Here is a 26570-nt window from a genome sequence, read left to right on the forward strand (position 1 = left end):
TGGTAATATACATAATTTGATCCCCAAATACCCATTTTTGCTTTCATTTCAAACATCTTTTTAAAAAAGTAATATAGTGGCACCTGGGTGGCTCAGTCGGTTAAGCGTCCGGCTTCAGCTCAGGTCATGATCTCACAGTTCGTGGGTTCTAGCCCTGCATCAGGCTCTGTGCTAACCCCTAGCTCAGAGCCTGAAGCCTGCTTCAGATTCTGTGCCTCCCTCTCTCTCTGACCCTCCCCTGCTCGCACTGTCTCTGTCTCTCAAAAATAAATAAAAGACATAAAAAATATAAAATAAAAAAGTAATATAAAAGTGATAGATTGCTGCATTCCTTACATTTCCTTCATCTCCAAAATTTTAATTCAATTGCCATTATTTTCAACCAAATATGTTAGCAGTATTTGCTCTTACTTTTGTTTTTTAAAAAAAATTTTTAATGTTTATTTATTTATTTATTTATTTATTTTTTAAAGAACATAACTATACTTTTTTTAATGTTTTTTATTTTTATTTTTGATACAGAGAGAGACAGAGCATGAAAGGGGGAGGGGCAGGGAGAGAAGGGGACACAGAACCAGAAGCAGGCTCCAGGCTCTGAGCTAGCTGTCAGCACAGAGCCTGATGCGGGGCTCGAACCCACAAACGTGAGATCTAACCTGAGCCAAAGTCGGATGCTTAACCGACTGAGCCACCCAGGTGCCCCAAATGTTTATTTATTTTTGAGAGTGAGGAGGGGTAGAGAGAGGAGACAGAATCCAAAGCAGACTCCAGGCTCCAAGCCGTCAGCACAGAGCCCTACACAGGGCTGGAACACAACCTCAGCCAAAGTAGGAGGCTCAAATGACTGAGCCACCTAGGCACCCCTGCTCCTATTTTATTAATGGGAAAAGTATCCATTTTCTGTTTTTTAATGGTAATATTTAAGTCTTCTCTCTCTGATTCTACAAGAAAATGGTTCAGGCTGAGTTTAAATAGTAATTGAGCCCCGTCCAGAAAGTAATGGGCAACGATAGATCTCTCTAATTCTGAGAGCCTGAGATATGAGAATTGGTCAGCTCCATTTCTATAAGAAGAGTGTGTGGATAACCATTCTGCCCACTCGGGATGATCCTGGAAGCTATCTGCAAAGGCCATTCACTGCCCAAACACTAAAATGGCTCTGATGCTCACACAGGACTTTGCAGCAAGCTTGAATCCAATTTTGTCAGCTTCGGCCTCTGGTGTTCTGTTGTATGGTCTATCTAACCTCTGGCAATTTAGAGTGTCACTACTGTCCCCAATGTGCCAAACTATCTCAAGAACAAATGGCCCAAATCATTGTGAGAAAAATCATACTTAAGGCCAGTAAATCAACCAAACTAGCCTTTTCTGCAGTATGTCCAAGCACTGCATGGCTATTTCATGACCCAGAAGAAAAGCAAGTTGGTGAATATCAGTTACACTATTCAAAAGCCCAATGAAGATAAATGCTTGTCCATTTGGAATACAAAGGCAATGTTTACTTTGCAGCCCTTAGACTAAAATTGGAATCACAAGACACTTATACCAAGGAATCAACCACTTGAATAATCCAATTGATCTCAGAGACCCCTGGGGTATCTATTACGTGATAAACCACTTCTTTAACAGTCTGCCATTGAACACCTTTCTGAGTTAGCGTATCATTTAAAAATTCTTCCATCCATGCTTCATATTCCAGTTCTGATAAAAGTCTGAAATGTTATTTTCTCAATAAGAGTAGCTTGCTCCTTCCTGTGTTGGACTCATTCCCAGGGGAGTAGAAGAAAACACCACAAATAGTAATCCAAAGCTAGGCAACCCAAAGAATAACTTTCATTTTTCCCCCTTCCTTACACTTTCATTAAATAGCTCCTTCTCCTTAGGAGAAAGTGCCTACCACCATTTCCTTATGCCCCAGTATATTTACAATTATCTCCAAGTAGTTTCTGCTCCAAGTAGTTTAAGAATTGTCTACAGGAAAGGAACCAGCGCCATTGAAATGGTAAAGAAGTGTAGAAACTCCTAATCTCTCTTAAGGGAGAACTCCTAAAGGACTCAACACTGATGAGCAGGAATGACTGAAACTTCTTTGATCAGTAGCTGCCTTGAAAGAGTCATTCCATGCTGTGCAGTTTTGGGTAAGCATCCAAACGTCCTTGCTTTTGGCACTCCAGAGACCTCCTGTTCTTTTGTTAATAAAAGTCCTATAAAAATGAAAGTTTCCAGGCAGAAAAGCCAATCTATCACACTGATTTGCTTCCAGGCCTTGACACTTACTTACTATGTGATTAATTTGTGTTTGATGACAGTCCAGTGAGGTTACGTACAGCTAGTGTGTTATATTTTCTCCAGTTGGTCAGTGAATTATATGAGAGAAAAAAACGCAATTTAGTAGCAGACTGCAGGGGTAGATGAAGGTCACCGTTGCTTGATTATCTAGTCGTGGCCAATTAAGGATGACTAGATGACTCCTCCCAATTAGTGAATGTGTTCGTTTGCTTGCTTTTCTGAGTTAGTAGGCATTGCAACTGTTTATATCCTTTACTTCCCAACTATAAACTCAATGAGAGAAAGGATTATGACTTGTTTAACACCAACACCAGGGATAATACCTGCAAATAAGAGATGCTCTATAAATATGTTGGAGAAAAGAATACAGGAGCCAGCAAAACTGTGTCTTAGGTGTCCACTAGAACCCCATGGGCATTTAAGTCAATTAACCTTGATCCAGAAATCAAAAAGTTAAAGGAATAATGCAGTTCACTTTCATTATCTATCCTTTTATAGCTCTTGAAAGTTCTGAGCCTCAATTTCCCTATCTGAAGGACAAGGAGAAATTAATGCAGTAAGCCCTCTTAAGACTTGTATGGTTCTCTTAAGATAATGTAGATGAAAGCACTGTGAGTTACAAGCCACTGCATAAATGTATGATCAGACATAGCATATCATCCTGACACTGAGCAGGGAAATAATTTAGGAAATGAGTGGGGAGTGTAAGGAAGTGGAGAATGCTTAATTTGCCAGAATTCTCTGGGGAGTGTGGAATATGGTTGGAAGAAGCGTTTGATACATTACTTGAGGTACTGAGTGAGATATTTTACCACTTCTACCTCAAGAGGCACGCTCCACTTTCAAATAATGCTGAATGAAGCTTTCTTCTAAGAATGAGCTCTCCACTTAATTGCAGACATTTGAATACAGAATGGGACAGAAGTACAGAGCCAGAGGGACATTGCTTGAGGTACAGAGGATGATTTCCCATCCCCGCCCCCACCCTACTCCCAACCTACCCTGAAAATTACAGAGACAAACATTTATTTCTTTAAGACTTTGAGATGATGCCTCCCTATCGAAGATAGCAAAGTAAAAGCCTGTCTGGGATGTACACACATTGTACATCCAGCCTCATGTGTAATCACATCAGAATCATATTGGACCTAGAGAAACTCCAGACTGGGTATCATGAAGTCAGAATACATTAATGTAGGAGGGATTAAGCTCAATCTTCTTAGCCAAAAAGTTAATATCACATAGCAATGTTGGGACAGACCTGGAGTCAGAACCCAATATCCTACCTCCCGGTATATTAAATGTTTTACAAGTGGTTAAATTTTAAGCATTGATTCAAAACCATTGAACAGATTGGTGACTTGTGCCACATTTTTCTATTCTCTCTCTCCAAATGGATGGTCTACATTCAAACCAGGCAGATGAAAACTGGTAACAGCTTGCTAATGGATGTCAGAATCTTAACTCATTTTATTCAAGTGTTCCTTCATTTATTCCTTAATTCATCAAACATGTATTAGATGCCTAAATGGTCCAAGCATCTGGAGTTGCATAGGGAATTACAGTAAATACAAACAAACATTGTGTGTATGTGTGATCTGAAATGTTTACTAGTTGTGGTATGAGAGAAGAAACATACCATTAAAATAAAACATTTGGCTCTTGGGCTAATTGCCAAGATGTTTGAAAAAAAGTCCATTTTCTGTGTTCCTCGTCATGACTGTGTTGAATCAAGAATATAAAGCCACCAGAGATTTGACTCCAGTATTTCATTTCTCTTCTACAAATTAAACAGAATACTGACATTCAAATTATGCCTATTTTTACCTTGATTCTTTGCAAGATTACCTGAAGACTTTGAAGCAGTTTGAAATAGACTCACCTATCCTCTCCTCCTCCTTCTTCCCTTCCTCTTCTTCCTCTTCCTACAAGTCGATGATCTTCTATGTCTATGACTGCCTACCAAGTCTAGACTTTCATCTGTAAAGTGCTTTTAAATCTGTGTTTCCAGAATTCTTCAGAACTTCCTGTGGCAAATCCTTGGGGATGACCCAGCCCGTGGCAATGCAGCCTTCGGATCTTTGACAGATTCATATAGATCTGCTATTTAAATTTGCACTTTGGGTAAGATTTCAGTTGACTAAAGAGTTCTTATCCTTCTTGAAATTTTAAAATTACTCCCTTTCTAGGACGATTCTCATCTTTTGAGGATAAATGAGGCTCAGTGACAGTATCAATACCGTATAGACAGAATTACGTTCAAACATGAGTCTTTTATTCTCAGCTGCTCATCACATTAGGTTATTCCCAGCAAGGCATCTCTTCCACCACCTCGCCCACTGGAGGGAAAGAAATCCTTGTCTGGGAACCGTAATGACAAGGGTCACCATGTGCTCCATGTTTCTCCTTAAGTATAAACCTAACTGCCTCCTAACCTCCTTTTAGCTTTAATCAGAAACGCTCTGTCCAGAACTTTCCACATTTAAATTCAACTGGAAGACATTAATAATGAACTGACTACATTTATTATGCTCAGTCTTGGAAATACAAGATGAAAAGTATATGTGCAATCTTTGAAATGGAGTTTCTTATCAACTTCTCTGGGGATGGGGGACACAGACATGCACCCACCTGACTCCTTCAATGAAGGTGGCCTGTTGTTATGGGTTGAACTGTGTCCCTAAAAGATATGTTGAAGTCCCAACCCCCAGTACTCCAGAAAATGACTTCGTTTGGAAACGAGCTAGTTGCTGATAGGACTCATTAAGTTAACATGGAGTCATACTGGAATAGGGCGGGGCTCTAAGCCCACATGATGTGCCCTTATAAGATGGCCATGAGAAGACACAGAGACACAGGGAGGGACAGCACCATGTGAAGATGGAGGAGAGACTGGACAAGCATATCCACAGTCCAAAGAACACCAAAGATCGCCAGCCATTGTTAGGAGCTAGGAAAAAGGTGTGGAACAGATTCTCCCTCAAAAACCTAAGAAAGAACTAAACCAGATTTCAATTCCCTGATTTCGGACATTTACCTTCCAGAACTATGAAACAATAAGCTATTGCTTTAAGCCACCTGGTTTGTGGTATAACACACACAGGAAACTGATACAGAAGCATAAAGTTCACAGGTGAACAAGTCATTTTCCAGTCAGCTGTGTGTGTGGCACACCCCTGGGAGTAGGTGACGTTTCAGCTGGATGCTCGGGGGTAGGTTGGAGTCATCCAGAGGGAAAAGGGAGGGTGGGCATTCGTAGCAGAGGAGAAACAGAAGCAAAGGACAAGATTTGGAAAGATCTTTTGGTGTTTGAGCAATGTTGAGGAGCCCTGTGCAGCCCCAGCGTGGAACATGAGGCGTTTTGGGCAAGGGCTGTTGCAATGCCCTTTTGCAACAAGAGAGTTTACTTAAATAAATAAAAAAGAAACAACTTCAAGTTTTGAAATCACTCTGTTTTTGTCTGTGTGTGTGTGTGTATGTGTGTGCCCACGTCCGCGCTTGTGTTTAAATATGTATCTATCCCCAGATGGTTTTCCTTTCTCTCTTTTAATTTCTTTTTAATTATGGGAGTTATTCTCCAAACATGTTTTTGTTTATCTCAAACTAAGTATACAGTTTCAACATATGGAGCATATTTTGTTTTACTTCAGTTTATCTTAAGAAATCAGCTTTCCTAACTCTTGTTGGCAGTGGACCCAAATGATTTCTTACTTTGTATTTCCCCTTTTACTTTCTCCTTTTTTCTTTTCTTTCAGTTATGATTTATCTCTATCTCCCTCCCTCTCATTTTCTCTCCCTTCCTCCTTCCCCTTTCCCTCCCTCCCTTCCTTCCTGTCTTCTTCCTCCCTTCCCTTCCCTCCGGTCCCTTTCTTCCTCCTTTCCTTCCTCCCTCCCTTCCTTCTCTTCTTTTTCCTTCTGGTATGTCACAAAGATGTCTGATGTTGATGAACTGGATCATTTAGTGGCAGGAATCAATTGTTCCTTGGCTTGTGGACATTTAGCCAGCCTAGAACATACACAAACTAGAAATAATGTGAATAAACAAGCCAGGAGTAATATTTGTTCTTTCATTTATAGTACCACAAACCTAGTATTCAAGTCTGTTCATAATCTGGACTCAAAGTTTTTTATCTGCCTTGTTTTGCATGATGCTTTGCCAACCCTATGTATTTGCCTCCTTTGTTCTTTCTTTCCTTAGAAAGCTCATTTTCATTTTCTCAGCCTACTGCACTCCACTTACCCTTCAAATTCCTTTGACACATTTTATGATGCTCTCTGGCAGAATTAATCCTATTTTCCTAGAGCTCTGTATATCTCTCTATGCTTGCTTTCTTGTGATTGGTATTTATTTTCATACCTGCCTCCTCTGCTATACTGAGGTCAAAAAATGGTTTCTCATTGTTCTGAAGTCTTCAGTCCAGCAGAGCACAGGCACAGAGTAAGTGCTCTGTAAATTCTCACTGGAGACATGTCGGAGTGAAAAGGGATCCCAGTCCTTCTACAAGGAGTAAAAAAGCTTGTCTTTAACATCCTTGCAGCTCCTAGTTCCCAATTTGAAGTGCATTGGAAGTGCCCAGGAACTGGGCACCTGAGGCAGAAAATTACCAGGAATCCTGAGCATAAGACTGTAGGGAAACTGATCCTTCCTTGGTATGTACATTCGTGCAGCAGTAACTGGGCATCAAGCAGACTTTAAATGTAATGTGGGAGTACAGTGATATAGTCATGAATATTTCCACAGTGACACTAGACAAAAGCGTTTACCACTTAAGCCAACTCTAAAAAACTGTAATCAGTTGTACTGTTGCTGAGATGGCTTCTGAGGGGAAGTGTGCGGTAATGACTTGTACAGTCTTCTGGAAATATGAAAAGATGAAGTAATGGCACCTGTGAGGCATACTTAGTCTGTCTGTACTCCACTAAAACAAAGCCTACATCTTTCATCTTAAGACCCACAGCACCTTACTTGACACATTGAATATGCTCCACATAGGGCTGTTGAAGGAAGGAAGGGACGAAGGAAGGAAGGAAGGAAGGAAGGAAGGAAGGAAGGAAGGAAGGGAGGGAGGGAGGGAGGGAGGGAGGGAGGGAGGGAGGGAGGGAGAGAGGGAGGGAGAAAAGAAGGAAGGAGACAGGCAAGCAGGCAGGCATAAAGATCATCTAACCTCATAAATAGCAAAAAAAAAAAAAATTGCCAGCTTCATAGGTACAGGTCTATAATTCCTGCACCCTCCTATTATCAAGTCTTTTCAATGACCTTGTGATATAATTAACTTTAAAAATTACATTGCATGACCCCTAATTCCAACAACTTAATTTTAGTATCAGTGACCTTATAATGGCTTTATATGCCCTTCAAGCACTGCTCAATGGAAATCTGTGCACTGAGTAGGATTAGTGGCCCTTGAACTAAGCATTGGTTCTGTCTATGTTGCTTACAGTGACTATGGTCCTCTTTCTCTGACCACCTCCTTCTAACAAGAGGTTGGAAGTAGCAGTAATATAAAGTGGTAAGGAGAAAAATGCAGGGAGGATTAAATAGATAAGGTGTGTTGGGAACCCAGGTTGAGAGATAGAATGCAAATAGGTATGGGTGCCAAGCAGGTCTGGTTGAGGAGGAGGAGCAGAGGGGTATGGTGCAGTACAGGGACCCAGTGTCACCAGGTATCAGCTGCACCGCACTGTCCCCTTGAACCTGTGTTCTTCTCTGATGGCCTCACCTTCACTTCTTAAGGGCAAATCAAATAGCTTCTTGTCCTGTTGTAGTAGGAGACTTCTACATCTATATGGCCCTTTTCACTGGAAAGCCACATCACTGGACCCTGGATTAGGGTATGTCTATGCCACATCAGGAGAATGGGACTTTATGACCTGGGAGAAATCCTACTGGGTTGTGTCCATCCTTATTACAGAAATGGCGGGTGAAAGAACTGAGATTACAGATGACAATTACAGAATGTTAAATGCTACAGACACATATCTGGACTATTGTCTTCGTATTATCCTTATGGTAGGATATTCCTTCTGCACTGAGGATACTCAATCACAAGCCAAAAACCAGAGATTGAGTGGCAGAGTTCTAGAACCTAGCTTTGTGATTTTGTTCTTGTTTCCCCAACCCTCATCTTCAGTAGCCAGGTTGTCTTTGCTAGGAAGGAGTTGTGTTTTGTTCATTTTTTAATTATTATAAAAGGGTAACCTTTCTTCTTATATTAGTATCATTTGTACCTTATTTCGTTTTCACTTAAACTGAAAGTTGAACCATCTAAATAAGGAATTTATGTTTACAGTTAGAAGGGAATTTTCTAACTGAACATCTCACAGATCTGGATCCTGAGGTTCTGAGAGTTTGATAAATTGTTTCCTGGTGACAACTGAACTATAGTGGCAGAGTGGGAATGACAGCCCCTTACTGGTGCATGTCTCCTGGCCCAGTGCTGCCTTTCTTTGAGAGTCAGAGTTAATCAGGAGATAATGGTCTTTCTAAGCAACATTCAACATTTCTAGCAGTACATGACAGTGGCCTTCTAAACCACCCATGCCATCAAGTCTGGGGTCTTAGGAGTTTTGTCACACCTCTGTGGAACTTGGATTTAGCAGGCAATTGTTCTCAGGTGTCCTGAGTGAAAGAAAATGGTCTTTGATCCGGAAGGAGATGGGTCCCCATCCCTATCCCTATCCTCTGCTACATAGAGAGGGTGTGGCCTGGCTCTCCTTAGGAAGCAAACCCAGAAGGAAGGTAGGCAGGACTCCCACATGAGAATGTGTAATATTTTGCCACAGGACCACTCAGCTCCCACCCATCAGGCACCAGCTGATAGCTTTCCCTCTGCTGCTTTCCAGTGTGGAAAACCCTCCTCTATTCTCTGTCTTGGGGACAGCTGGAGTTTCTCAGGCTCTTCCCCTTTCAGCCAAGAAGCACACACTATGATTAATCAAATTATGAATGCATATGGTCGGTCTGAGGGTGGCTTCTTTACAAGCACCCAGGGGACTGTGTATTTAGTACTTTGAAGCACATTCTCACCCAAGAAGTTAGGCTACCTTCTGTTGAGAATTGTCTCCGGCTCTGTCAATGAGGAAACAGAAGCTCCTCTGTAAACGCCAATTTCATGCCATGAGAAGATTGAACTCTATGCTAAGACTTTAAGAATGGTTTGGGGGAAATGTTATAGACTTTTAAAACAGGAAACCAGCAAAACTCCCACAAATCTTCACATTAACATAGTGATTTCTAATTTGCAAAGCACTTCCCGCAGGCTGGCCTTGTCAGTCTTTGACTGCAAACCACAGAACCACCACACTGTTTGGAGGAGTTGGTCACGGAAATCTACACCCCTTTGCTCCATCCAGCTCTACTGACAACACTTGGGCCCTTGAAAAAGCCATTCCCCTCTTGCCTTCGGCATCCGCTCCCAGATATTTTCTCTGTCAAGACTTTCTAAGGGAATCCTGCCCATCTTCTCCAGGCCCAGTTAGTTCACTTCCTCTTACCCTCCAGCTGTGAGCCCCTAGCAAATTTTTCAGGGACGTCTTCCCTCACCTTCCCTAGTCTTTCATCACCTCAACATTCCTTGGTAATCCTACCAAGGCTGCAGGTCATTTTATGTTTGGTTGACTATTTTATCCATGGCACATGTTTAGCATATCAGAACTCAGGAAGTACTGGAGAAGGGAGTGAGTGGCCACCACCCCCCTTTCTTTTCTGCTGAGAAATGTGAATCTCAAAGCAACATGCCAAAGGTCATGTTACTAATAAGAGTTTGAGGAATCAGACTTGTAATTCCGAATTTCGGCATTGCCATATGCTCACTTGGGTTATTTTTCTCTGAGTCTCTGGTTCTCTTTTCTTTTATTTGTTAAATTCAGATAATAGAAACAAAAAGGACAGCTAAGCTCTATGAGAGATAAAGTACATACAGTGCTTCTGTACTCAGCATACTCTTAATAAATTCATTCACATCTTTTATGCCTGTGAGCTGGACTACTGATCCTAGTCTATGAAACTATTTCTATCTTGTTCAAAAATATCAGTATCTTGGGGCTCCTGGGTAGCTCAGTCAGTTAAGCATCTGACTCTTGATTTTGGCTCAGGTCATTATCTCACCGTTTGTGAGTCTGAGGCCCACCTCGGGCTCTGTGCTGACACTGTGGAGACTGCTTGGGATTCTCTCTATACCCACCTCTCTCTGCTCCTCCCCTGCTCATGCTGTCTCTCTCTCTCTCTCAAAATAAATAAATAAATAAATAAACTTAAAAAAATCAGTGTCTCCTCCTATACATGGAAAATCTGAAGCAAAAGGAAAGGAGGTGCTAAGTGCAACTAGTTTTTTCTCCTTTAGCCCATAATGTAGTGACAGAAGAGACTGTGAAATAAACTTTTCAAGGCAATAGAGACAGGCAAAATTCATATTTAGTTTATTTAGCAACTTCCTAAATGCCAGTATAATATTTGTTGCTTTTATTTTTATTCCAGTTAATAAGGACTGTTTGAAAGACAGGCTCAAGATGGAAATGCTAATGTTCAGGAGCAAATGAAAGAATTCTTATGGTGAAACCAGACTGAACTCATAGTGCTGGTACTGGTGGATTTGCTAAGTGATGGAGCTATGGAAACAGCGAAGATGGTAGTTAAAGAAGTTGTCTGAAGAGAAGACCGACATGGTTAAAAAAAGGAAAAGGAAAGGAAAAGAAAAAAAGAAGAAAAGAAATATAGGAGAGAATAAGTATCAAATATCAAGAGATATTTCACTCAAGTTTCTTGACACTTAACCTTGTGTTTGGTTCACCAGGTTACGTGGGGTGTTCTATAACATTATTATTATGTCCAATGTACAGTTTATATCCTCTGTATCATATTCCTAAGTTATTAAAGGCAGAGCACAGGCCAAAGATATTTTTATGGAAATTAGTGTACTATAATAGCAAAAGAATATAAAATTACTATTCTTTAAGGATTCTATTTCAGGCTAAAAATTTGAGAAGGATATTGGAAAACCCGCACACATATGACTTAATATATATTATCTAATTCATTGAACTTCAAAACTACCTTAAAATAGCTACATTAGAGGCAGTAATTACACATACTTAATGCTGACTAGAGAGTGGTACTGAGAATGGATAGCAAGATGTTTGTGTATGAGAACAGGCAAGGGAATTGCAGTAAAAATAAAGAACTGGGTTCCAATTCTAGCTATGCCCTTGTATGATCTCTGATGACATTAGGGTCTGGAAGTGAAATGTGGGGATAGTAATGCCATTATCAGAGGATAGATATGATTAAATAAGATTGAAATAATATGAGAATTGTCCATACACTAATACCTGTAATCTAGTGTATTTCATAAATTCTGTTTTTTCTCCCCAAAGGCATTTGTTCTTTCCAACTCTGATTTTCTTGATACTTTTTTGCTTTTTAAACAGGAGAGGAAGATAAAGTATCTTTGAATACTAAATACTGTATGGTGCCACGTTGCTGGAAACCAGAAAGTAAATATGCTTTGCTTACTGGGCCGATGCCACTTTCATTCACTGTATGCCTGATTCCTTTCCTCCTCTACCTTTACCTTGGCTACCTTAAGGAAAAAAAATATGATTAGGGGTGAGGCCAAGATTTCTCTTATTCTAAAGGGGACCACAGTTCATACACATACATTTCCTGATCTTCAGGAAAGAAAAAGATTCAAGGCTTTTTTACTCTGCTTATAAAGACACCCAAGTCATTTTCTTTTTCTTGACCTATTGCACTGGCTAGAACCTCTATTACAATATTAAACAGAAGTGATAAGATGGAGTATCCTGGCCTTGTTCCTGGCTTTTATAGGAAAGTATTTGGGTTTTTCACCATTAAAATATTGTATGAACTGCATGATTTTCATAAATGCCCTTTTTTAGATTAAGGAATGTGTCTCCTATTTGTAGGTTGATGAGAATTAAACATTTTTTTAATGTTTATGTATTTTTGATAGAGAGAGAGAGATAGGGCATGAGCAGGGGTGGGGCAGAGAAAGAGGGAGCCACAGAATCCAAAGTAGGCTGCAGGCTCTAAGCTGACAACACAGAGCCTGACACAGGGCTCAAATCTACAAACCCTGAGATCATGATCTGAGCTGAAGTCAGACACTTAACTGACTGAGCCACCCATGTGCCCTGATGAAACTTTTTATTTGGGAATGGATGTTGGGTTTTGACAAGTTAAATTAATTGGTTAATTTAATTAAATAATAATTTAAAATTTTAATAATTAAATTGATGAAGTTTAAATTTTAAGATAGTAAGCCAATCTTGCATGATTGAGATAAAATTATTTTGGTTATAATGTATTATTCTTTGTATATATGATTTGAGTTAGGCAAAATTGTATTAAATTTTTTGGATTTATATTTATGGAAGTTATAAGCCTCTAGCTTATATTTCTTCTTACTTCTTCATCTGGTTTTGATATTGGAAGAACGTTGGCCTCATAGAATGATTTGGGATGGGTTCTTTCTTCAAATTTATGAAAGAATTTTTGCAAAATTGTGTTATTTCTTCCTTAAATACTCGGTGTAATTCACTATTAAAACAGCTTAGACTGGAGTTTTCTTTGTGGGAAAGTTTCTCACAGCAACTCAATTTCTTACTAAAAACAGGCTATCCAAGTTAACTACTTCTTTCCTGACTATTGGTATTTACTGTCTTTCAAATAATTTTTCCATTTCATCTAAGTAGTTGAATTTATTGACATAAACTTGTATACAATATTCCATCAATATTTTTATACATAATATCTGTATTGATGTTCCATGTGTCATAGGAATATTGATAATATATGTCTTCTCCCTTATATGTAATCTATCTAGCTAGAGATTTATCAAATTTACTGATATCTTTAAAGAACCCATTTTTTACTTTTTATTTGGTTTTGGATTTTTTTTCTATCATTTGCTATTTTTTCTATTTCATTGATGTCCACTGTAGTGTCTATTATTTCCTTTATTGCTAATCTTAGATTTTATTTGCTTTTCATTCTAATTCTTAAAATAGAAGCTGAGGTCATTGATTTGAGAAAATTTTTTCTTAATAATAGATATTTAAGACTACAAATTAATCTCTAATTCTGCTTTTGCAATATCCTGCACACTTTGGCAATTCTTTTCATTGAGTTCAAAGTACTGAATTAAAAAAAATTCTTTCTTCATATATTTTTGGCCCATAGGTTATTATTTGAAGTATATTATTTAATTTCCCATGTCCAGAGATTTTTTTTCAGATATCTTTGTTATTGATTTCTACTTTGGTTTTATTGTGATCAAATAGTATCTTTTTTACTTGAATTATTGTACATTTTGGGAAAGAGAGGCCCAGAATATAGTCTATCTTGGCAAATGTTCTGTGTGCACATAAAATTAAAAGAACTTTTAGCACACTGTCACTGAATAGACTGAAATGCCAGTTAAGTTGGTTGATGATACTGCTCTAATCTTATGTATTTTACTGATTTTTTGTGTACATTTTCTATCAAATAATGAGGAAGTAATCTTGAAATCTCTGACTCCAATAGTGGATTTGTCTATGTCTTTTGAAGATATGCTAATTTCTCCTTCAATATGTAGAATTTCTGTGGCTTGGGGGCATAAACTTTAGGAATCTTAGGTTCTCTTGATGAATTGTGCTATTTATCATTATGAAATCCTCCCCATCCTTATCCTTAGTAGAATTCTTTGTTTTGAACCCTTTTTTGTTTGAAATTAATTAGGCTGCTCTGCTTCCTTTGATTAGTGTTAACCTATTGTTTTCCATCTTTTTTAATGTTTTTATTTATTTTTTTAGAGAGAAAGCGAGCAGGGGAGGTGCAAAGAGAGAGAGGGAGACAGAGGAGCTGAATGAAGCAGGCTTCCTGCTGACAGCAGAGAGGCCAATGTGGGGCTTGAACTCATGTACCACAGATCATGATGGACATGCTCTGACTGAGCTGAATCAGACACTTAACTAAGTCACCCAAGCGCCCTTCCATCTTTTTATTTTAATGTATTTTTGTCTTCATATGTAAAGTCATTTTATTATAGATAGTATATGATTGAGTCTTGCATTTAATGTAAATGTTGCTTTGCTGTCTTCTTTGCATTGATGCCAGTGACAATCTGCTGTCCTTTTGTTTCTTTGTATATAATGTGTTTTTTTTCTTTGGCTACTTTAAGACTTCTTTTTATCACTGATTTTAAGCAATTTGATGGTAAAGGTCCATGCTTTCATTTTCTTCATGTTTGTTGCATTTGTGTTCATTGAAATTCTTCTATAGACTAATTATTTCAAAAATATTGGGATATTTTCAGCCATTATTTCTTCAAAAATTGTTTCTCAGGTTCACTGGGGTGGCTCAGTTGGTTAAGCATCCAACTCTTGATTTTGGCTCTTATCATGATCTCACACTTTGTGAGTTTGAGCCCTGTGTGGAGCTCTGTGCTGACAGTGCGTGGAGCCTACTTGCGATTGTGTCTCCCTCTCACTCCTGCTCACTATCACTCTCTCTCTCAAAAATAATAAATAAATAAACATTAAAAAAAGTATTTGTTTCTTTGACTCTTCCTTTTTAAAGCTTGTTTGGCCAGAATAGGCAGTCTTTAATACAGGGTTAATTTTCCCCACTATTGAAGCATGATTATTCTGAGTATACTACCACTTGCCCAGATTATTATGAGATTTTCTGCTCTGACTAGTCAGAACAGGCACTATTAATGGTACTATGTGACCTCTCAGTATTGTTTTTCCTAATTCTTTTAGTATTTTCCCCCTCAGCTTTGGGTACTTTTCTCATGTAATTTGACTAATCAGTATCCAGCTGTGTATTCAAAGGGGCTCTTCCCCATCTCCAAGATTTTCTCTCTGTTAAGATTTCCCCTCTCTGGTATTCTGCCCTGTGGACTCTTGCTATCATGTCTTTCTTTGACTTCCTGCTTTATTTCCTCAATTTAGGGAAACAGCAAGGCTCTGCCTGGGCCCCCTCTTCCTGCCCTACAGTTTGGAAACTCACTCCAGGCAATCATTTGAGACAGTCATAAGATTCATCACATTTGTTTCCCATGTCTTGGTTGTCATTGTCCTTCAATGTGTGATGTCCAAAATATTGAGAACTATACTCTCACAAATTTTGACCAGTTTTCTATTTTTTTCTTGATGTTAAGGTAAATTATGTCTGTTTTATTCTATTTTTTCAAGAAGTGGAAGTCATAAACCAGATCTAGTTTTTGGTTTCAGGTCTCTATACTTTACTTACTCTGAAAAGTCAGCAGCCACATTAGATGCTTTATTGGTCCACATGGAGATGAAATATCTACTTCACTTTCAAAACTTTTTTTTTTCCAATCAGATGTGACATTAGTGTGAGTGACTGGAACCAATTGTCAGACAAATAATAATACTGTACTCTTTAATGATTCCATATATTTATTTTTTCTTCCCTTCTTTAGAAAGTTCAACCACCTAGAAAAAATCACTTGAAAATTGAAAAAAAATTGTAGTATGCAAATGGTTTGATTTGAAATTAAATTTCAAATCTATGTTCATTGGTTGTTGTTTTTTTATCTTTATTTTCCTGGAGGGAAATCAGAGCAGTGAAAAGTGACAAGCAACGACATTAGCAAACTCTTTTTACTGAGTGATGAGTTATGTTTCCTGTAGTTACTGTTCTTCATGTGAGAATTCTTAATTATCAAACATAAAAAGTGATTATAAGAATCAAACCAAAAGGTTTTGAAGTTTTGCAAAGAAATAGATTATACTACTTCACTGCTTAAATCATCCTAATACTTCCTACTGAAATCTGAATTTAAATTTCATATGACTCATGTCATGCAGCCCTATTAATTATCTCACAACTTGAAGTCTGCATGGCCTACAGGTCCTTCATGATGTTATCTTTCTTCCCTTGGCACTTGGGCCTTCTGTTTCTTGTACCTACAAAGTTATCTCCTACAGCACAGCTGTCATACAAGTTAGTTCTTCTTCTGGAATATTTTTTCCATGATTATCATATGGCTGGCTTCTTTTCAACATTCAAGTTTCAACTCAAATATTACTTCCCTAAGAAGTGTTTCTTGACTATGCTAGTTAATGTTCTAGGCTTACCCACTGGGGCAGTGGTCAGAATTCTAAGATGACCCACAATTTCCTATAACTTTGTATAATCTACTGCCTTGCAGTATGTACAGGACCTGGAATAGGTTGGGAGATTACTGTTATCATTATGCTATGTTATTTGGCACAAGGAAGTACACAGATGTAATTTTGTCCCAAGTAAGTTGACTATAAATTCATCCAAAAGGCAATTATTCTGTGTTGCTTGAGCTAACCAGGCAAGCCCTTTAAAAGCAGAGATATTCTTCTGTTTCTGTGGAAGAATTAATGATTTGTTGAGAGTCTATGGTGAGAGTCACAAGGCATGGACCTGAGGGCAGCCTCAAGATATTACTTCAGCCAACAGCCAACAAGGAAATGAGGGCCTTAGTTCTACAACTGCAAGGAACTGAATTCAGCCATCAAGATGAATGAGCTTGGAAGAGTACCCTGAACTCCACATGAGTCTGGAACTCCATCCAGTTAACATTTTACTATCAGCCTGAGGAGACCTTGAGCAGATGGTTCAGCTAACTCTGCCCAGACTCCTGACCTAGGACAACTGTGAGTTGATAAATGGTGCTGTTTTAAATTGCTAAATTTCTGTTATGCAGAAATAGAAAATGAATTCACCCCAAGTCACTCTCTATCACATGACACTGTTTTATTTTCTTCAGAGCTGAAAGCTCTTTGAAGTTATCTTCTATGTATTTCTTGTTTATTTCAGTTATCTACCCCTAGAATATACATTCTCCTAGAAAAGGAATTTTGGTTGTCATATTGCCAGGTTGATTCTGGCTATTCTGGCTATTTGGGAGGTAGATTGGAGAGAACTATAAATCTGTTTCTGTTTTGCTGTTTTTAAAAAAGAGAGAGAGAGAGAAGCTAATATATACTGTATAATATTGAAATTTTCTCAGTGGGACAAAATAATCTTTCTTTGGTATTCTTCAATTTACTAAATAATTAAATATGAAAGGAAGACTAAAAATTCTTGAAAATGAGAAAAAGTACCAAGCCAAAATTTCACATACATCAGAGGCATGCAGCTCTGTTATTTTTCAAATAATACAATTGTTTATGGAAGCCATGCAACATTTCAACATAGAATTCTATTTTGCATAATGAATAATTTTTTTCTTTTTCCTTTTTTTTTTCTGGATTTTGCCCTCTGTAGTTATTGTGACCACATGTGGTGCCGGTGCCAGAACATTCCTCTCTTGTGTGTTTCATGCCCAACATGATCCTCAGCCTCAGAGCTTCCAGCAGATTCTGTCCATTTTGTGAATTCTTGCTATTGTTACCCTGAAAAGGTAATCAGCACCTGCCTCTGCCAAAGAGCGGGGAGAGAGAGCTACATTATTGTCTTTTGTCCTCCTACGGGAAGAGCAGAACTGTAGGGCACTCTTTACTTTTGTATGTATATTTCACTGTTTTTAATCATCATATTTTCAGGTAATATATTCCCTTCAGTAAAAAAATTCTTCAAGTCTGGAACTTTGTGGCCCATTATACTCATGTTTAAAATCTCAGAACTAAACAAAGAAAGTTTGCTATCACCTTGAATTCAAGCGTATTGCAACCACCCAGCCCATGTTTTCCCTGACTATCTAACGTGTGTGGCTGTTAACAACTATAAACTTGTATAATGCAATCTCACCCTCAAACCATAGGTCTTTAAAATGTTACTGATTATTTTGGATTCACATGTTCTGCCTTCAGCTGGTCCAGAGCCTGGAGCCTGCTTCAGATTCTGTATCTCCCTCTTTCTCTGACCCTCCCCTGCTCACACTGTCTCTCTCTGTCTCTCAAAAGTAAATTTAAAAAAACATTAGAAATCACTCTCTTCAAAATAAATATATTTCCCATTGATGTTCATTGACACCTAAAATTTTGCCATTAAATTTTTTAAAAACTGGGCTCCAATTTACTGCTTACAAAATGATGGAGGTAATGTACAAAATCTCAAATATTGATTGCATTTTATTCCATGAAACAGAAATCCAGTATAACCTGGTTGGCAGAAAATCATATTGGGAAGGGAACAGACAGGTAGTCCTGGTTTAAATCTTGCCTCTATCTCTTCTTCAAACAATCTTGAATACTTCAAACTAACAATTGAGCATCCTGAAATGTTAAAACTGAATACACTAGTACTAATCTTACCAGATGATCATGAATATATCAGATAATATAAGAAAAAGGCTGAAACAAAACATGATTCTTAGTACCTATTGTTATTTAAAAATATTTGTTTGTTAATTTTAAGAGAAAGCATGCACTTGAGTGGGAGAGAAGCAGAGAGAGAGGGAGAGAGAGAATCCCAAGCAGGCTCCATGCTAATTGATTTCATGTACTGTCTCATTAAATTTTCACAATCCAATATTTATTACTATTTTTATGCAAAACATACTGATCAAGCTCATAAAGAGTTTAGAGCTATAGTTTGACCTCAGTTATGTCAGATTACAAAAAGCATAACAATGGGCTCTATTTGCTTGGCTGACTTGTAAATGTGATTCTCAATTAGATTTTGTATCACTTATTAAACACATAGAGTCTGGATTAATCACCATGGAGGTCTTACCTGATCCCATGACATTTATTCCACACTGACATTTGGAGAACTTTGGGGATGTCATGTTAATCACATAGTTGTAATATCTTAGAGTATTTTGGAGTCTTATGGTTTGTGCTAAGAAATATAAATTTAGTCTTTGTCCCTTTTTCTGACACAGAGCTTCCCAAACCCTTGGGATTTCCTAAGTAATAAGAACAATACAGTATCTTTGTGGTGTTAATGAAGTAACTTTTAGAAAGCACCTGAGGATGGGGGCTGGTTGTTAATGGTTCTAACTAATGTAAGTGATTAAAGGGATGGAACTTTCAGTCCCACACTCTAACCTCCAGAGAGGGGAGAGAGGCTGGTGACTGAATCCATTGCCATTGGCCAATGATATCATCAACCATGCCTGTGTAATGAAGCCTCTATAAAATTCCAAAAGGACGAGGTTCAGAGAGATTAAGTTGGTGAATACATGGCAATGGGAGAGAACAGTGTGCCTGGAGAGGGCATGGTAGTTCAGTGCCCTAACCCACACCTTGCCTTATACATCTCTTCCATCTGGCTGTTCCTGAGTTTCTTCCTTTTATAATAAACTGGTAATATAGTAAATTAACTGTTTCTCTGAGTTATGTGAGCCACTCCAGCCAATTAATCCAACCTAAGGGGGCACAGGTCTTATAGGACTACACTCTTAGCCTGTGGAATCTGGTGCCAGGAAGATAGTGTCAGAATTGAGTTGAAATCTCAAAATTGTTGCTGGTTTCTGAGAATTGCTTATTGGAGGTATTATAAACTCTCTCCCCTGTGTTGGAATTGGGTCTCAGGCAACAAAAGAATTTGCAAAAATAATTAAAGACAATAAGAAAAGGACATAGTTATGGATTAGAAGAAGATCATATCACAAATATCAAAAATAGTTATGAATACATGTTCAACACCATCTAAAGCATCTGATGAGATTAGTTAAAATGATATAGAAAAGTATGAATGACTTTACAAGAATTATACCCATAACTCTTTAATAGCTGCTGATGGTAGTGATAATGACCAAAAAATTTAAACCAACATGACCAATAAAATTAAATGTATTTATCTGCAAATCTATCTATCTATCTATCTATCTATCTATCTATCTATCTACCCATCCATCCATCCATCCATCCATCCATCCATCCATCCATTCAATCATCATCTCAGGGTGCAGCAATCCTATATGAATGTCAAAGATTAGGGCTGATTCTGTCCAGCAAGTGTTTTAGTTAACCCTCAGTCAAACGTTATCCACAGAGGCCAACATATCACCTTGCAAGTTTCTTTTCATTTGTTATTCCAAATTTGACCCGCACAGTTATGGCTACAAAGTTTGAACTTGAGTGACACGGCTTAGGTGCTTTTCTTGGTGGATCTATGAGTTTTTTGCACACTGGAGTAGACTGGGCAACTGCCTAAGGTATATGGCTTTCCTGTCTTGCAGACAGCCTTCTGAAATGGTGGTGCTGGAATTGTATCAATGGAACTTTAATTTTAAAGTCAAGGTGCTAATTCTTATAAAGACAGATGGTCTTGATTATTCTTCTGGTTACAAACAGATTTCATTGTGAGTTTTTGTTCCTTTTCTAAAAACAAGTTTTGATAAGAAGAAATCAAAACTCTCTAGGGGGGAGGAGAGAATTGGAAGAAGGAAATTAGCACTTTCAGAATGTAGGTATCAGTTGCAAAACAGGAATTTAGTAGAAAGAAGATACTTTAATTAGGCAACAATTGATTCAATTTAAGGGTTTAGTAGGGCTTAAATCCCTGAATTAGAAAAATATTTTTAAGTTTATTTATTTATTTTGAGAGAGACAGACAGCATTAGTGGGGAAGGGGCAGAGAGAGAAGGAGACAAAGAATCCCAAGCAGTCTCCATGCTGCCAGTGCAGAGCCCAATTCAGGGCTTGAACTCATAAAACTGTGAGATCATGACCTGAGTTGAAATCAAGAGTTGGATACTTAACCAACTGAGCCACCAGGTACCTCTAAATCCCTGAAGTTTAACGTTGCTTTGAGCTAGATAACAATCTACCAACATGAAAATTTTCATACCTTTAAAATCAGTAATAATAATACATACTTCATTGAATTTGTGGAGATCAAATGAGGTAGTTTATGAAAATTATCTTCTACAAATGTTATTTACCCTAACTTAACCAAAATATTTTCTTCTCAAGATTTTTTCAAAAGTTTATTTATTGGGGCGCCTGGGTGGCTCAATCGGTTAAGCATCCGGCTTCAGCTCTCAGGTCAGATCTCACGGTTCGTGGGTTCGAGTCCCGCGTCGGGCTCTGTGCTGACAGCTAGCTCAGAGCCTGGAGCCTGTTTCGGAGGATTCTGTGTCTCCCTCTCTCTCTGACCCTCCCCTGCTCCAGCTGTCTCTCTCTGTCTCTCAAAAATAAAATAAAAAGCAATAAAAAAAGTTTATTTATTTATTTTGAGAGCAAGAGCGAGAGCGAGAGCGAGAGAGAGAGAGAGAGAGAGAGAGAGAGAGAGAGAGCATGAGTGGGGAAAGATCAGAGAGTGGGGGAGAGAGAGTGAATCTATACCAACACAGAGCCCCATGGGGAGCTGGAACTCATCATCCATGAGATCATTACCTGAGCCAAAACCAAGAGTTAGATGTTCAACCAACTGAGTCACCCAGGTGCCCCTTTTCTCAAATTTGCTAAAGTCCCAGAAATTATCTTTGTAGATCTTATATTCTTTTAAACATAATGTTAATTAAGTTATTGATTTTATATTTATCATTATTATAAATATATTTTCCATATTAAAACTATTTTATTTTTATTGCTATAATTTAATTAGTAAGCATTTATTGATTCTATTAGGTAGAACCAATAGGTATTATTGTAGTTGTTGTATGTGAGTTTAGAATGTGAGAATAGGACATTAAATAGTTGATGTTTTGGGAAAATGTGGTTTACTGTGACAATCAGGTAGTGATAATAACAGTCTTTTTGAGGCTTACATTTGATATTTAATGAAAAATTAATCTAACATGTGTTGTTCTTCCATTGTGACTTTTTTGTATGATCTGTGAAAATTAACAGTCATGCGATTTTATAATTTAAATCTGAAAAACACTTGAGGGAACATTTAGTGTAACCCCTCAGTTTGTAGGTGAAGAAACAAAGGCCCCATACTTAGAGATTTTGCCCATTACCCAAGTTAGAAGACAGACTATGTAGTGTGATGTGTACTTATATACAAATAATCACAGATAATAATCAGGAAGACAACACACAATATGCTAGTTGACTACAAGACTATCATCTGAAACACTCTTCCCCACTTCCCCTTGTACTCTTAAACAATAAACCTCTTATTTAAAATTTCTGCTCAGTTGCTTTTCCTTAGAGAAGTTTCTCTGAACCTCCAGGGTATGTCTACTACCTACTTCCTTACATGGTCAAATGAAATGGAACGTATATAGAATGCTTTTAGTGTTCAGTTTCACACTTAAAATATAGAAAACAATATATATTTAGTGTAAAGTTCATTTAGCTGGAAATCTACCCTCTTAGCAACTATTGAGGTGAACAAAATAGTATTATTTCCTGTAGATATAATGTTGTATTGTAGGTCTCTAGAGCTTACTCATCTTTCTTCACCGAAACACTCTGCCCATTCATTATAGTTTCACCTGGGTTTGCTTTATTCTCTTGTTAAAATGTCTGCATCCTCACTAAGCCGTGTATTCCAATACAGCAAGGACACTCACTGCCAGATATTTTTCACCATGGGGTTTCCAGTGCTGAACACAAATATTGGCTCATTATAGATGATCAATAAATATTTACTGAAATAATAGTAAATAATAAGCAAAAGGCAATAAAATGCTATTTTGTAAATAATCCTAAAAAGTCTAGAATTTTCAGCGAGATATTTCTGACTACATTTGTCATCCTAGTGGTCTTTAGAATAACGTCAGAACCTAGTTTATTCCTAATCATAACTATTTCTGGAAGAATTCTTAGATACCTATTCTGCCTGTATCACAGAACTGTGTGTGTGTGTGTGTGTGTGTGTGTGTGTGTGTGTGTGTGTGTGAGTGAGAGAGAGAGAGAGAGAGAGAGAGAGAGAGAGAGTAAGAAGGAGGGAGAGAGGGAACGAAACAGGGAGAGAGAGAGAAAGATGAAGGAGAGAATAAATCATTATGAAACAGAGACCAACTTGTTGCAAAGAAGGGGACAAATTCAAAAAGAGAGAAAAATGAATATCGCATGTGGTGAAACCCTAATATTAAAGACATGAAAATGTAAAATATGGAGAATGTGGATAATAGACATTTTAGCCTCATGCTACATGAATCTATATCTTATATGATAGAGAATATCATAATACCACTTTTCTAAATATAAAATCACAGTAAAAACTCTATCACTTTTTGAAGTTCACTCAGTGACATATGTTCATTCTCTACCTCCTCTTTTCTTATTAACCCTATTCTAAAACAACAAAGTGAGGTTAATGATAATAACTTACCTAGTGTTTACTATATAGTCAAGTACTCTTGCTAAAGTATATATGTGTATTAACTTATTCACACAAAAAACTCATAATATAGGTATACTTCTTTTCATTGTCTTGAAGTAGGAACTGAGTCTTAAGTAAATTTATCTTAATGTCACAACATGACTTGGTTGGTCCCCGTGATTTTCCTGTCTGCCTCCTTCCCACCTCCTGGGAAATGCAGAATAGGATCAAGAGTTGAGCCAGCCTCCTTGAATCCAGAAATACAAGCCAAGCTTTGAGAATGGCAGAGATACTGTACAAGCCTGGCTCCTTGGATAACCATGTGGGGTGGAAAAATTTACCTATTTACCTATGTTTGACCAGCCATCTATTCTGGGGTGGTTATATCTGAGGGAAAGAAATGTAATTAGGGGTAAATTTATCGCAGGACATTATCTTGTACTCTAACAACAAGCAAATAAACAAACAAACAAACATGGCTTCCACCCAGTATTCTGGGGATAGGTAGAAAGTTCTTGAACCAAGTAGAACTGAACAAAAGTTTCAGATAAAAGAAAAGCCTCATGAGCAATACCATGGTCTTGTCACAATACAAAATCACGGCTTATCATTTCTGCAATAGAGATATATATTCTATTAAATGCGCCGTGTCTCAGAATCGCAATGTTGCAGGCCAATATATCAAATATTGTCATCACATGAACAGATCCATCTGCTGAGATAGATTAAAATGGACCAAGATCTTGAGCCTGATGTTTAAAAACAATGCCAATTTTTGAATTTACAATGAGAAATCATTGTCACACAATCAGAGATAGTCAAGTTCATGTAACCAATTTATTTTCTTCATGTAGTCACGATGAACGGGATGCCAAATTATAATCAGAAGCTACTGCACAGTTTTATGAGAACTGGATACACTCAAAGCCTATACAATCAGCCCCCTGAGTCCCCGTAGGCAGATAGACCCAGGAAGCCAAATCTTAATCAGAGGTTGCTTCATGACCATGGAATCAGATGTGAGGAGTTTGATGATTCAGACGTCACATGGTGCGTCTCACAACCGTGAATCTCTTGGCAATGCGAACAGATATGCTATTGTACGACTTTAGCTAAGATCACTGTCATAATGGTAAGTCATCTGCGTTTTCAGATTTGGAGTGGCTTTATCAGGAGGATCAGAAAAACTCAGAGTCAAAACAAACGCCAAGGATTCTGTCCACTTCTACCCTGTTCCTCTCCGTTTTGTGTGTTTGCCTCATTTCCCTATGATTCCTCTTCTGATTCACTTAATCTATTTTTAGGTGTGACTATATTACTTGGAACGAACTTACCATACTTTTACTACAGTCAAATTAGTTGATTTTCTGCTCAGTTTTCAAAGCACAATCTTGTTTTAATCATTTTTGCATTTTGAGGGTCCATAATTAGAGCTCTTAGCTACAATCAGTAAAAGAAGCTTTTTCCAAAGTTAATTTTTAAAAGAAAAATATTAAGGCCAAGTACTATAGATTACCAAAATTTTCTCACTCCTTCTTTACCCTACTCTGGGCTTCCACTTTGTTTCTTTTTAGCTTCTTATGGCATTTGACCATGTATTGCTTTATAATTTGATAATTTTTATACATTTATACAGTTTGCAAAGTGGCTTAAGGGAAGTAGCTATTTGTGATTCATCATTGTAGCCATTTCTGTACTTAGAACAATGTCTTACAAAGAAGGCTCAGTTAACATTGAAATAATTAATTCAATTAAAAAGTTAATGAGAGCAATTGACACGAAAAGTGTGTTAAGGCCTTTCTGTCCATATTGCATGCCTAGCAGGATTTGGCTAATACCACGACAGGATTTCTTAGTCAATACACATCACTTTATATAAAATACTTTATCTTCCTCAGAAGGTAATAAATTCATGTGGTTATACATTACACCATCATATGGCAACATTACAAGCATGATAATGGCCTAAAATGTGCATTTAAAAGATGCATTATTTCAATTATTTTCTTCAAATGTTTTGAGGTACTAGTACTATTTATTCCTCTTTTCAGATATAGAAACCAAGGCCCAGAAAGATATCACTCACGGTCCCCTCTTATTTCTGAAGTCAAGATTCATACCCAATCAGATGACATAGCTTTTGCTCTTAACCCTGTGCTGGGCTGCCTCCTGGATTTTTAGAGATGATCTAGTTTAATCTCCTCTCTCATAGATACGAGAGAAATAATGAGAGATTAAAAAAAAATATGATGGTGTTCTTCCATAGTGATGGTTGAAGTAAGGTGTTCGGTGTTTTGTATGGGTGGGGGTATCATAGACTGGTTGGGCAACTCTTCTTTTTAGTCTTTATATCATATTCTTCTAGCTCTGCTCTGTCTGCTCTTTCTTATTCTGCTCTCTGCTCTTTCTTGTAAAATATCAGTGTCCTCTATGGCTCAGTTCCTCATCATAAGATTCTACTTAACTTGCCTCTGCCTCACTCACCTGGCTTGTCTCTAACTTTCTCTTTATAACTTTCTGTTTCACCATCTTTAGATTTATTTAGTTCCTTGCTAGATGCACAAACACACGTACGTACACACACACACACACACACACACACACTCACTCACACTTTCATTACAAGGCTTTTGTGTAGTCTCAACTTAAATTGCACTTTTCTTAGGAAGCTTTTTCTGACCCCTCCCCACCATATGATCTCCTAGCATTTTATTTTTCACAGCCCTTATTTCAATGTGATGTAATATAAGGTAACTATTTATTTACAGGTAAAAGAGATGCTAGTTCCCTGGCACTGCTCAAGTCCTCTGGAATTATGGCATAATTTTCTGTAATATTTAAGTACAAATGAGTTGAATGTTCACTCCATACACACCCAAGTCCAGACTATTCTAAATATTTTAGGAATTAGGGAACTTAAATTTCCCTTGATCATTTCTTTGTCCAAATCCCTATTAGAGAGGCATGCCAATTATTTACATCTTGCTACCTGTACCCTTGGACATGTGTTTACACCTCCTTGCTCCTCATACAATATGACCTCTATTCTTTAACTGAACAGAGTACAAGTGTTTCAAATTTTCCTGAAAAGACAGGGTGGTGG

At 37.8% G+C, this 26570-nt stretch overlaps 1 pseudogene; it reads right to left on the minus strand.

Moving 5' to 3' along the window:
- Nucleotides 1–362: 362 nt before the first annotated feature.
- Nucleotides 363–25996, minus strand: LOC115278847 (annotated as a pseudogene).
- Between the last annotated feature and the right edge of the window lie 574 nt (nucleotides 25997–26570).

This window comes from Suricata suricatta, chromosome 15, assembly GCF_006229205.1.
Source record: "Suricata suricatta isolate VVHF042 chromosome 15, meerkat_22Aug2017_6uvM2_HiC, whole genome shotgun sequence".
NCBI classification, from domain to species: domain Eukaryota; kingdom Metazoa; phylum Chordata; class Mammalia; order Carnivora; family Herpestidae; genus Suricata; species Suricata suricatta.